Here is a 9,957-nt window from a genome sequence, read left to right as displayed (position 1 = left end):
GGCATATACTAAATATCGGATTGCCATATCGGATGGATTTCTACTCAATTTTGTTCACCAAAATAGAATCCACTTGTCTTGTCATAGCTTATCCTATTTGAGTTGAGTATTCATCATCAAGACATGAGTTATTTTCCATTTCTTGAAGGGAAATATTGGAATATTATGCCAACAAATAAATAAAATTCACATTATCAAACTAGAACTTTTGAAGTGCCTTGCATAAAATTAACATAAGGTAAATTGCCTTGCATAAAATTAACATGAAGTGTTAGACTTTGAACTGATTTCAAGCTACGGTTCAAACTTATTGTTTACATCACGCTTTTACAAATTCGCAATTTCAGTTTGTAGAGACGAAGACAATAGAGAGGAGATCACGGCGAAAAAAAGAGCAGTATTTGTTTTCTTTGCCCTAATCTGTATTATATGCTATCGGGTTCCTATGGGAACAAAATGTTAAAAAAATTTAATTAGGTTCGATTTTTGAGTACTAAACCCAAACCCCAATACTTATCAAGTTGAAATTACAAGTTGAAAAGAGATGATGATCTGACAAATATTTGAAAAAGCTTTTAATTGATCATTAATCTTAGTAGAAATCTTATTATTCAAGTACAAAAGTAACAAATTGCTCAATAATACTGTATAAATTTTGTAATTTCGTTTAAATGTAGATAATAGAAAAAGTAACAAATTGCTCAATAAGTGGATATGAACACTTTATCCACTAGCTTTCTTATTCATTGTTTTTGTATTAGGATTTGTGCTAGCATGTGATACAAATGAAGACGCAGATCTCAAAGATAGCATTGTTATGTAGCACAAGTCTCAAAACGTAATGAATGGATAAAAAGTGGATAAGTGCTCCTTGTTTGCGGTGAAAGTTGATATCTTCATTGCTGAATCTATTACACGTTTATCGATTACAGATTCAAATGCGGTGAAAGTTGATATCTTCATTGCTGAATCTATTACACGTTTATCGATTACAGATTCAAAGTAAAATCAGTCTTTTTATAAGACTTTCTTACATTGAATCTATTACACGTTTATCGATTACAGATTCAAAGTAAAATCAGTCTTTTTATAAGACTTTCTTACAATGAAAATAAGAAAAATACAACTCTCTTCAAACAAACGCAACAGATGTTTATTGCCCGCTGCTTGCGTGGGATCTTGGTCTGTGACGGGGATGTTGATATCCGTGGACCACCAAACGATCAGATCAGATACGGAGCTTCGTCGATTCGCGAAGGAATCAAGAAGCCGAAGCGTTTATCTTGACAACAGCGAGATAATTGCTCTTCTTAAGATCATCACAACGGGGTAATCTTAAGGGACGAACCGGGCTGCAGATCTGACGAACTCTTTTTTATGCCGAAAAATCCGTTAAAGTCTCCTCCTCTCTGAAATTCGTGGCTCTTTCAGTCTTCAGTCCGGCAGGGCTTCGCCAACGCTCGAGAATTTCAGATCTAAAAAAATAAAGGCCTTGGGACTGTATTTATAGGCTTCAAGAGCCCTGTGTTTGGATAAGAACAGTCGATTCCTTCTTATCTTCAGTTGAAAATCACTTAACCACATTATCAGATCAGTTGGAGCGAATCCAAGCGGTTAGTGATCGAAAACAACCAAAATCAGCTTTTTTTTTTGTATTTGAGGCACTTCTGACGTATTGGAGACACTTCTGAGTGTCTTGGCCAAGCCAAAACACTTGAGAGTGTCTCGGCCAAGCCGCTTGGCCAAGACACTTACAAGTGTCTTGGTCAAGCCAAGACACCACGGGGTGTCTCAATTTGCTTTTTTCCGGTTTTGGTTCGTCGAGTTTATTTTCACCGTAAATTCGTCGTTCGGACTCGGAATTACATGGTTTAATATGCGTTGAAAAGCCGGCGAGGAGATCTACAGGCTCCTATGATTGAATTACATGCAGAGTAAATGAGGCGCGAGGGGTGCTCCGTCTTTCGTAAACGACGCGGGGCTCCCGATCAGGTCTTATTCCCATTATTCCGAAGTTTCGTTGCTTAGTATGGTTCGTCGACTCACTTCATGTGTTCGTCGTCGTCAAATGAGCTCTTGTGACTCAGGTAGCGACATTCATCGTCTTTTCTCTGTCTCGAGCCGTGTGCGGGGATTTATAGGTAATTTTAGACGCCTACAGATACCCCCTCCAAAGTGTTTTAGTCTCGTTTTTTTATAGATGAGCCTGAAATACTTTGGATATGATCGGTCCAATCTTCAGTCGGTGTAAAAGGATATGTTAGCTTTGATTCTTGACTCCTTCGATTTTTAATCTATTCAATGTCTTGATGAATAGTTGAAGTTCTCTCGGCGCTGCGTTTATCGTCTGGTCGTCGTCGAAATCTTGAATCAAAATCGGTGAGTTGATTTTAGCTCGTATCGTCGAGTTAACTTTGAACTGACCATCTCCATCACGATATATTGATTTGCATTGACTTTCATCGCAACGCGTTGACTAGCGTTGACCTAGGGTTACGCGTTGACCGGCGTTAATCTAGGGTTTCGAATCGTCCGGTGTTGATTTTTTTATTGTAACGCGTTGACTGACGTTGATCTAGGGTTACGCGTTGATCGGCGTTAACCTAGGGTTTCGAATCGCCCGGTGTTGATTTTTTCATCGCAACGAGTTGACTGGCGTTGACCTAGGGTTACGCGTTGATCGGTGTTAACCTAGGATTTCGAATAGCCCGGCGTTAACTTTTTCATCGTAACGCGTTGACTGGCGTTGACCTAGGGTTACGCGTTGACCGACGTTAACCTAGGGTTTTGAATCGTCTGGTGTTGACTTTTTCATTACAACACGTTGACTGACGTTGACCTAGGATTACGCATTGACCGGCGTTAACCTAGGGTTTCGAATCGTCTGGCGTTGATTTTTTTATTGCAACGCGTTGACTGGCGTTGACCTATGGTTACGCATTGACCGGCGTTAACCTAGGGTTTCGAATCGCCCGTCGTTGACTTTTTTATTGTAACGTGTTGACTAGCGTTGACCTAGGATTACGTGTTGATCGGCGTTAACCTAGGGTTTCGAATCGCCCGACGTTGACTTTTTTATCGCAACGCGTTGACTGGCGTTGACCTAGGATTTCGAATCGATCGATGTTAACCTAGGGTTTGGAATCGCCCGGCGTTGACTTTTTCATTGCAACGCGTTGACTGGCGTTGACCTAGAGTTACGCGTTAACCGACGTTAACCTAGGGTTTCGAATCGCCTGACGTTGATTTTTTCATCACAACGCGTTGACTGGCGTTGACCTAGGATTTTGAATTGCCCGGCGTTGATTTTTTTATTGCAACGCGTTGACTGGCGTTGACCTAGGGTTACGCGTTGATCAGCGTTAACCTAGGGTTTTGGATCGCCTGGCGTTAGCTTTCATTGCAACACGTTGATTGGCGTTGACCTAGGGTTACGCGTTGACCGGCGTTGACCTAGGGTTACGCGTTGATCGGCGTTGACCTAGGGTTATGCGTTGATCGGCGTTGACCTAGGGTTTCGAATCGTTCGATGTTGACTTTTTAATCGCAACGCGTTGACTGGCGTTGACCTAGGGTTTCCGATCGCCTGACGTTAACATAGTTTATACTCGTACATTTGCTGGAGTGTACAAAGTTTAAGCTCTTAAGGTATTGGAGCAAGGCAGTCCTAACAGTTGGGGTTGCAGACCAACTGTCAAAGCTGATTCGTCTGCAGATATGGATCTTATCTCGAAGTTGTTGGATGCTCGAGTCACGAGACCAGTTAATAAAGCTGGTGCGTCAATGACTTTCACACTTAAAGGATTTTTGGCAAACCCTCAGCCATCAATGGATTTGATGAGCCTTTACCGACTACCGTTTGAGTTGGGCTAGCATGCAGATTGTTTAAATTCGTTTTGCATGTAACGTTGTGCTAAAAGAGTTAACTCCTTTAGTGCTACGATATTAAATACGTAGACTTCGTCTTTCTTACGGGAATAGTCTACCCGACGACGTGTGTTAGACGTAGACTTAGCATTTATGGTCAATCCTCAGCCATCAACGGATTTGATGTACCTTTACCGATTACCGTTTGAGTCGGGCTTACATGCGGATTGTTTAAGTCTATTTCGCATGTGATGTTGTGCTAAGAGAGTTAACTCTCTTAGTGCTATGATATTGAATACGTAGATTTTGTTTTTCTTACGGGAATAGACTACCCGGTAACGCGTGTTAGGCGCTGACTTATCCCTACTTAAGCTTCGGGATAAAATTTTTCAGACTAGAATTCTGGTGTCTTCTTCAATCGGTGAAAGACTAAACCGACAACGCGTGTTAGGTGTTGACTTATCCCTACTTAGGATACGGGATAAAATTACCCACGCGTGTGAAGCACGGATTTTGGTGTTATTAATAACAACCTGTCACAATGTCGAATATGTGAGTTTTATTTTTTTACGATCAAGGACTAACCGGCAACGCGTGTTAGGCGCTGACTTATCCCTACTTAGGTTTCGGGATAAAATTCGTCAGACTGGAATTCAGGTGTCTTTTTCAATCGGTGAAAGACTAAACCGGCAACGCGTATTAGGCGTTGACTTATCCCTACTTAGGATTCGAGACAAAATTCACGGATTTTGGTGTTATTAATAACAACCTGTCACAATGTCGAATATGTGGGTTTTTGTCCTTTTTTACTGTCAAGGACTAACCGACAACGCGTGTTAGGCGCTGACTTATCCCTACTTAGGCTTCGAGATAAAATTCTCCAGACTAGAATTCTGATGTCTTTTTCAATCGGTGAAAGACTAAATCGGCAACGCGTGTTAGGCGTTGACTTATCCCTACTTAGAATTCGGGATAAAATTCCCCGCGCGTGTGAAGCACGGATTTTGGTGTTATTAATAACAACCTGTCACAATGTCGAATATGTGAGTTTTTGTCCTTTTTACGATCAAGGACTAACCGGCAGCATGTGTTAGATGCAGACTTATCTCTATTTTAGGGTTTTAGATAAAATCCGTCGTGCATGAAATGTACGGATTTGGAGTTGAGAATTGTGTCTTTTCTAAAGGTAAAGACAAACCCAGAGCAGGAGAGGAAGAATTTTATATTCTATCTCCCAAAACTAAAGAAGAAGAATTTTATATTTTATCTCCAGTTGCAAAGGAGACTCGAAGTGGGATCTCCACCCCCAGAATCCGGAAAGGTGAAACTAGGAGTGGGATCTCTACTCCGAGAATCGGAAAGATTCAGATAACCCTAACTTTTATAGGATTGATTACCTGATTTGAAAATAAAATTCCCTTTTATAGATTTGACCGAAGGGAAAGAGTGAAAGCCTTTCGTTCATCGAAATGGAATTCTGATTTTGGCCCTAACTGTCTACATGTTTGACCGAGCGGGGATTTGAGACAATCCTAATCCTAACTTTTATATGTTTGATCGCTCAATTTGTGGACCTCTCGTTCATTGAAGGAATCGAGAGGGGATTTTGGTTGTGGTCGTAACTGTTTACAGGTTTGACCGAGCGGGGATTTGAAACAATCCTAACTTTTTTAGGTTTGATCGCTTAATTTGTGGACCTCTCGTTCATTGAAGGAATCGAGAGGGGATTTTGGTTGTGGTCCTAACTGTTTAAAGGTTTGACCAAGCTGGGAGTTTTGAGATAATCCTAACTTTTATAGTTTTGACCAAGATGAGAATTTGAGACGACCCTAACTGTTTAAAGGTTTGATTGTTCAATTTGTGGACATCTCGTTCATGAAAGGAATCGAAAAGGGATTTTAGTTGTGGTCCTAACTATTTAAAGGTTTGACTAAGTAGACAGTGGGAGTGGGAGTACAAATCACAGTAGGAGTGTTGACTTGCACAAATCGCTCAGAGGGGGTTCCTGGTGTTAAGTGACAAATACTTAACACGAATGGGTTTGATAATCGTTAATGATCAGGAGATTAAAATTCTGAATACTATGTTCAGACTTTAATAATGAGAATGTTGAGTGCACAGACGTAGCAGGAGTTTGAGTGGGAGTTTCTTATTCATCATCTTCTTGTAGTGACCGGGTTATCCCTAAGAATACACTATATAGAATTCTCTCGGGAACTTCCCGTTACATGAATTATCCACCCCCAGTTTTCTTCGCGAAACTGGGTCTAACATTGTACTCAGTTGCATGATCGGGTTATCCTTAAGAATACCAGGCATGACACTCTTCAGGAACTTCCCGTGAAAGAAATGAAATAGTTTAGACTCATATATCTATTGGAGTGTCAGGGAGCAGTTTAACCTCTTATACCGGTTGGAGGATTAAGAAGCAGTTTATACTCGTATACTCTTCGGAGTGTGAAGGAGCAGTTTATACTCTTATACTTTTCGGAGTGTGAAGCAGCAGTTTATACTCCTATACTTGTCGGAGACTCAAGAAGCAGTTTATACTTGTATACTCTTCGGAGTGGTGCACCGTCATTCGGCTTATTCTAGCTTTATGGCGCCAGAGTCGATTATAGCTTGAACCTTGTTCTTTAAACCGAAACAAACCTCAATAGGATGGAGAACCCTCCTGTGATACGCACAGTAGTTTGGGTGCGTAATCCTCTTAGTTCCTTCCTGATCTTTAATAGGTGGTAACTCAATCTCACCGTTATTCAGGAGGTACTCGAAAATATCTAGAACTTCCTCATCCTTGAAAGAGTACTCTTTTTGGAGTCTCGGATCTAGAGTCCTTTGCTGTTTTTGAGGTTGTTGTGACATCTGATAACTATCACCGCAACCACAGGCATTGACTGTTGGCTTCTTTCAGTCTTCTTCCTTCTGAGGAAGCGTTTGGCTTGTTCGTCGCGCACCTTCAAGTCTTTCCAAGTGTTGGACGGTGCGACTTTCATAACCTCCAATATCTCAATAGATAGGTTGTTATGATATGTCTGGAGGATAAAGTCCTCCGTGATCGGATCTTGGCAGTTTATCGCCTTATTCCAGAAACGTTTGATGAAGTCGTCGACTGTCTCTTCGTCTTCCTGTTTCTCCTCAAAGAGTGTCCTGATGGATATCTCGGCGTCGTCGTCAAAGAAGTTGCCGAGGAATGAGCTCTCCATATCGTCCCAACTGTTGATGCTTCCAGGCTTAAGACGACGATACCAATCGAAGACAGGCCTGCGAAGGGTGCCGACGAATGACCGAACCATCAAGGTTTCATTGCCGGAGATCGTGCCTAAGTGGGACTTGAAGTAGATTAGATATTGAGTGGGCGAGCCCTTCCCGTCGAACGGCGTGAAGTTGATCAGGTTGAACTTCGTTGGATACGGGATCGAATCCCACTCTCTCGGGTAAGGACACGGAATGCTGGTCTTCTTTACCTCTTGAGCAGACATTAGAGCGTTAATTTTGCTCTCGAGGTCTTTCATCTTCTCGTCCTCGTCTGTATCATGTTTTGGACGATTTTCAAGAGGAACAATGTGGTCACCCTCGACATTATTATCTTTGGCGGGATCACCCCCAGCGTTGTTATCTATAGGGGGTGCATTTGAACCACCCCCAGTATTTTTGAGGGGTGCGTCGGTCATGATGATTTCGTCCACTTTTGGATCGCTGTCAACTGCGACGTTCTGGGTGCGACGGCTGGATTCACCAAGTTGATTGGATAGAGCCTGCATCTGTCGATCATGCTCTTCCTTCATCTGTATCATGGCTATTTCCAATTCGAACTTGAAGTTTTCTTTTTGCTTAGCCAAAGCATCCTCGATGATCTTGGTCATTTGTTCAGCGTTGATCATGAACGCCTCACGAGATTGTCCTATGCTGGACACCGTATTATCAGAAGCAATGGCAGAGTTCGCATCTGATGCTTCATCATCTGAGGATATTCCGCTATTCATCCTCTGATTGTCCCTACGCATAGTAGTTCCTGCGCGTAACCGAGTTATATGTTGGGATACGGCTGAAAAATGACGAGAACTGAAACTTCGCGTTGACTTCCCTTTATCAGCCATATTGATAGTGACCTCTGGGAGTTCGTCGTCTTGCGCAACTGATCTTTTTCTACGGAAACGCCTTGGCTTAGTTTCCAACGCTTTATAGGAAAGCCTTTGGAATACCGAGACCCTCTGTGGAGCAGTCTTGGGGCAGCTACATGCTGATAATACTGTCCTGATAACTTTGGTACACGGACAGTGAGAATCCGCTTTCCGGATACCTCTCTTTCGAGATTTTATTCGTACCCTCAGTCCGATAGTACAACTTATCAACATTGCGGTCAGAGTAACCTATCGGCTGTTTACATGAATTCTCAGGTATAACGCGTTCGTCTGCTTGACGCGTTTTCTTCTGAGTAAACAACGCCTTGTTGGCGTCTGCAGGAGTCACTCGTTTGGAATCACACTTTTCTGAGGGTGAAACTTCAACGGGCTCCTGGCCTTCGACTCGTAGTCCGATGCGACCAGTTGCTGGAATTTTCTCCTTATGAGAAGGCTTCATATGGTCATGAGGGCGCGTGCGACCCCCAGCTCGTTGAGTTGCTCGGGGTTCCTTCACTGGGCCCAAGCGTTCTTTAATAGGAGTTTTGCCTCGATCTTCATGTAGAGGACCCAGGCGAGCCTTCAATGGAATTCTCGATTTGGAGAGATCTACACTGTAGTAGGGCTTCACCGGAGGTGCGGGAGCAATAGGAGCGGGATCTGAAATTGATGAAAGCTGGAGATCAGCCTCGGGTGCTTTTGCCTTAGGCGCTGATTTGGTCTTTGACATCCAAACTTGCTTAGATCTTGGTGGCTTTTTGATCACCTTTTTCTTCTGCAATTCTTGTGCCTTTCGCACAAGGATCCTTGTCTGCGCTAGCAGTGCATGACGTTTATGGATACACTCCTCAAGAGTTGAACGGATCTGTTTGACACGAACCCATTCATTGGTTGCTGGTTTGGAGGAGGCGGCGTTTGCTTGCTGCTAGAACATTTGGCGTCTTCTGAGTTTCAGCTCCGTATCATAGCAGGTCTCGTCAACAGGCTCCAAAGCCTTGGCAAATTGGCGCGTGAGATTTTGACGACGCCTTTGACGAGCCCTCCTCGTCAGCACTGGTGCACTTTCAACGGGCAACTCATTAACTTTCGAGGAGTCGTCACGAACGTTGGATCTGGTTTCGTTGGGGGTCGGCGGATCGTTGCGAGGTGCAACTGCAGCAGCGATGGCGGAGAGATCGTTTTTTTGGGTCTTCAGATCTGAAGACCAGTTGATCTTCCTGGAGGAGGAGGCCTTCCTGCACCTGTAAGGAGAGGAGGATCTGAAGGAGGAGGAGGAGACGTACTCCTCGAACTTCTGTTGGTCAAACTCGTATTCGATATCTTCAACCACGAGGATCTTGATCGTTGGTTGCGGCACGACAGCTTCGGCAGCGAAGCTGTTTACTCCCACTGTGGTCGCCAGCTTGTTTGCGGTGAAAGTTGATATCTTCATTGCTGAATCTATTACACGTTTATCGATTACAGATTCAAAGTAAAATAAGTCTTTTTATAAGACTTTCTTACACAATGAAAATAAGAAAAATACAACTCTCTTCAAACAAACGCGACAGATGTTTATCGCCCGCTGCTTGCGTGGGATCTTGGCCTATGACGGGGATGTTGATATCCGTGGATCACCAAACGATCAGATCAGATACGGAGCTTCGTCGATTCGCGAAGGAATCAAGAAGTCGAAGCGCTTATCTCGGCAACAGCGAGATAATTGCTCTTCTTAAGATCACCGCAACGGGGTAATCTTAAGGGACGAACCAGGCTGCAGATCTGACGAACTCCTTTTTTTTATGCCGAAAAATCCGCTGAAGTCTCCTCTCTGAAATTCGTGGTTCTTCCAGTCTTCAGTCCGGCAGGACTTTGCCAAGGTTCGAGAATTCCAGATCTAAAAAAATGAAGGTCCTGGGGCTGTATTTATAGGCTTCAGGAGCCCTGTGTTTGGATAAGAACGGACGATTCCTTCTTATCTTTAGTT

The sequence above is a fragment of the Asparagus officinalis genome, chromosome 2 (assembly GCF_001876935.1).
Source record: "Asparagus officinalis chromosome 2, Aspof.V1, whole genome shotgun sequence".
NCBI classification, from domain to species: Eukaryota; Viridiplantae; Streptophyta; class Magnoliopsida; order Asparagales; family Asparagaceae; genus Asparagus; species Asparagus officinalis.
This window is presented reverse-complemented; position numbering follows the sequence as displayed.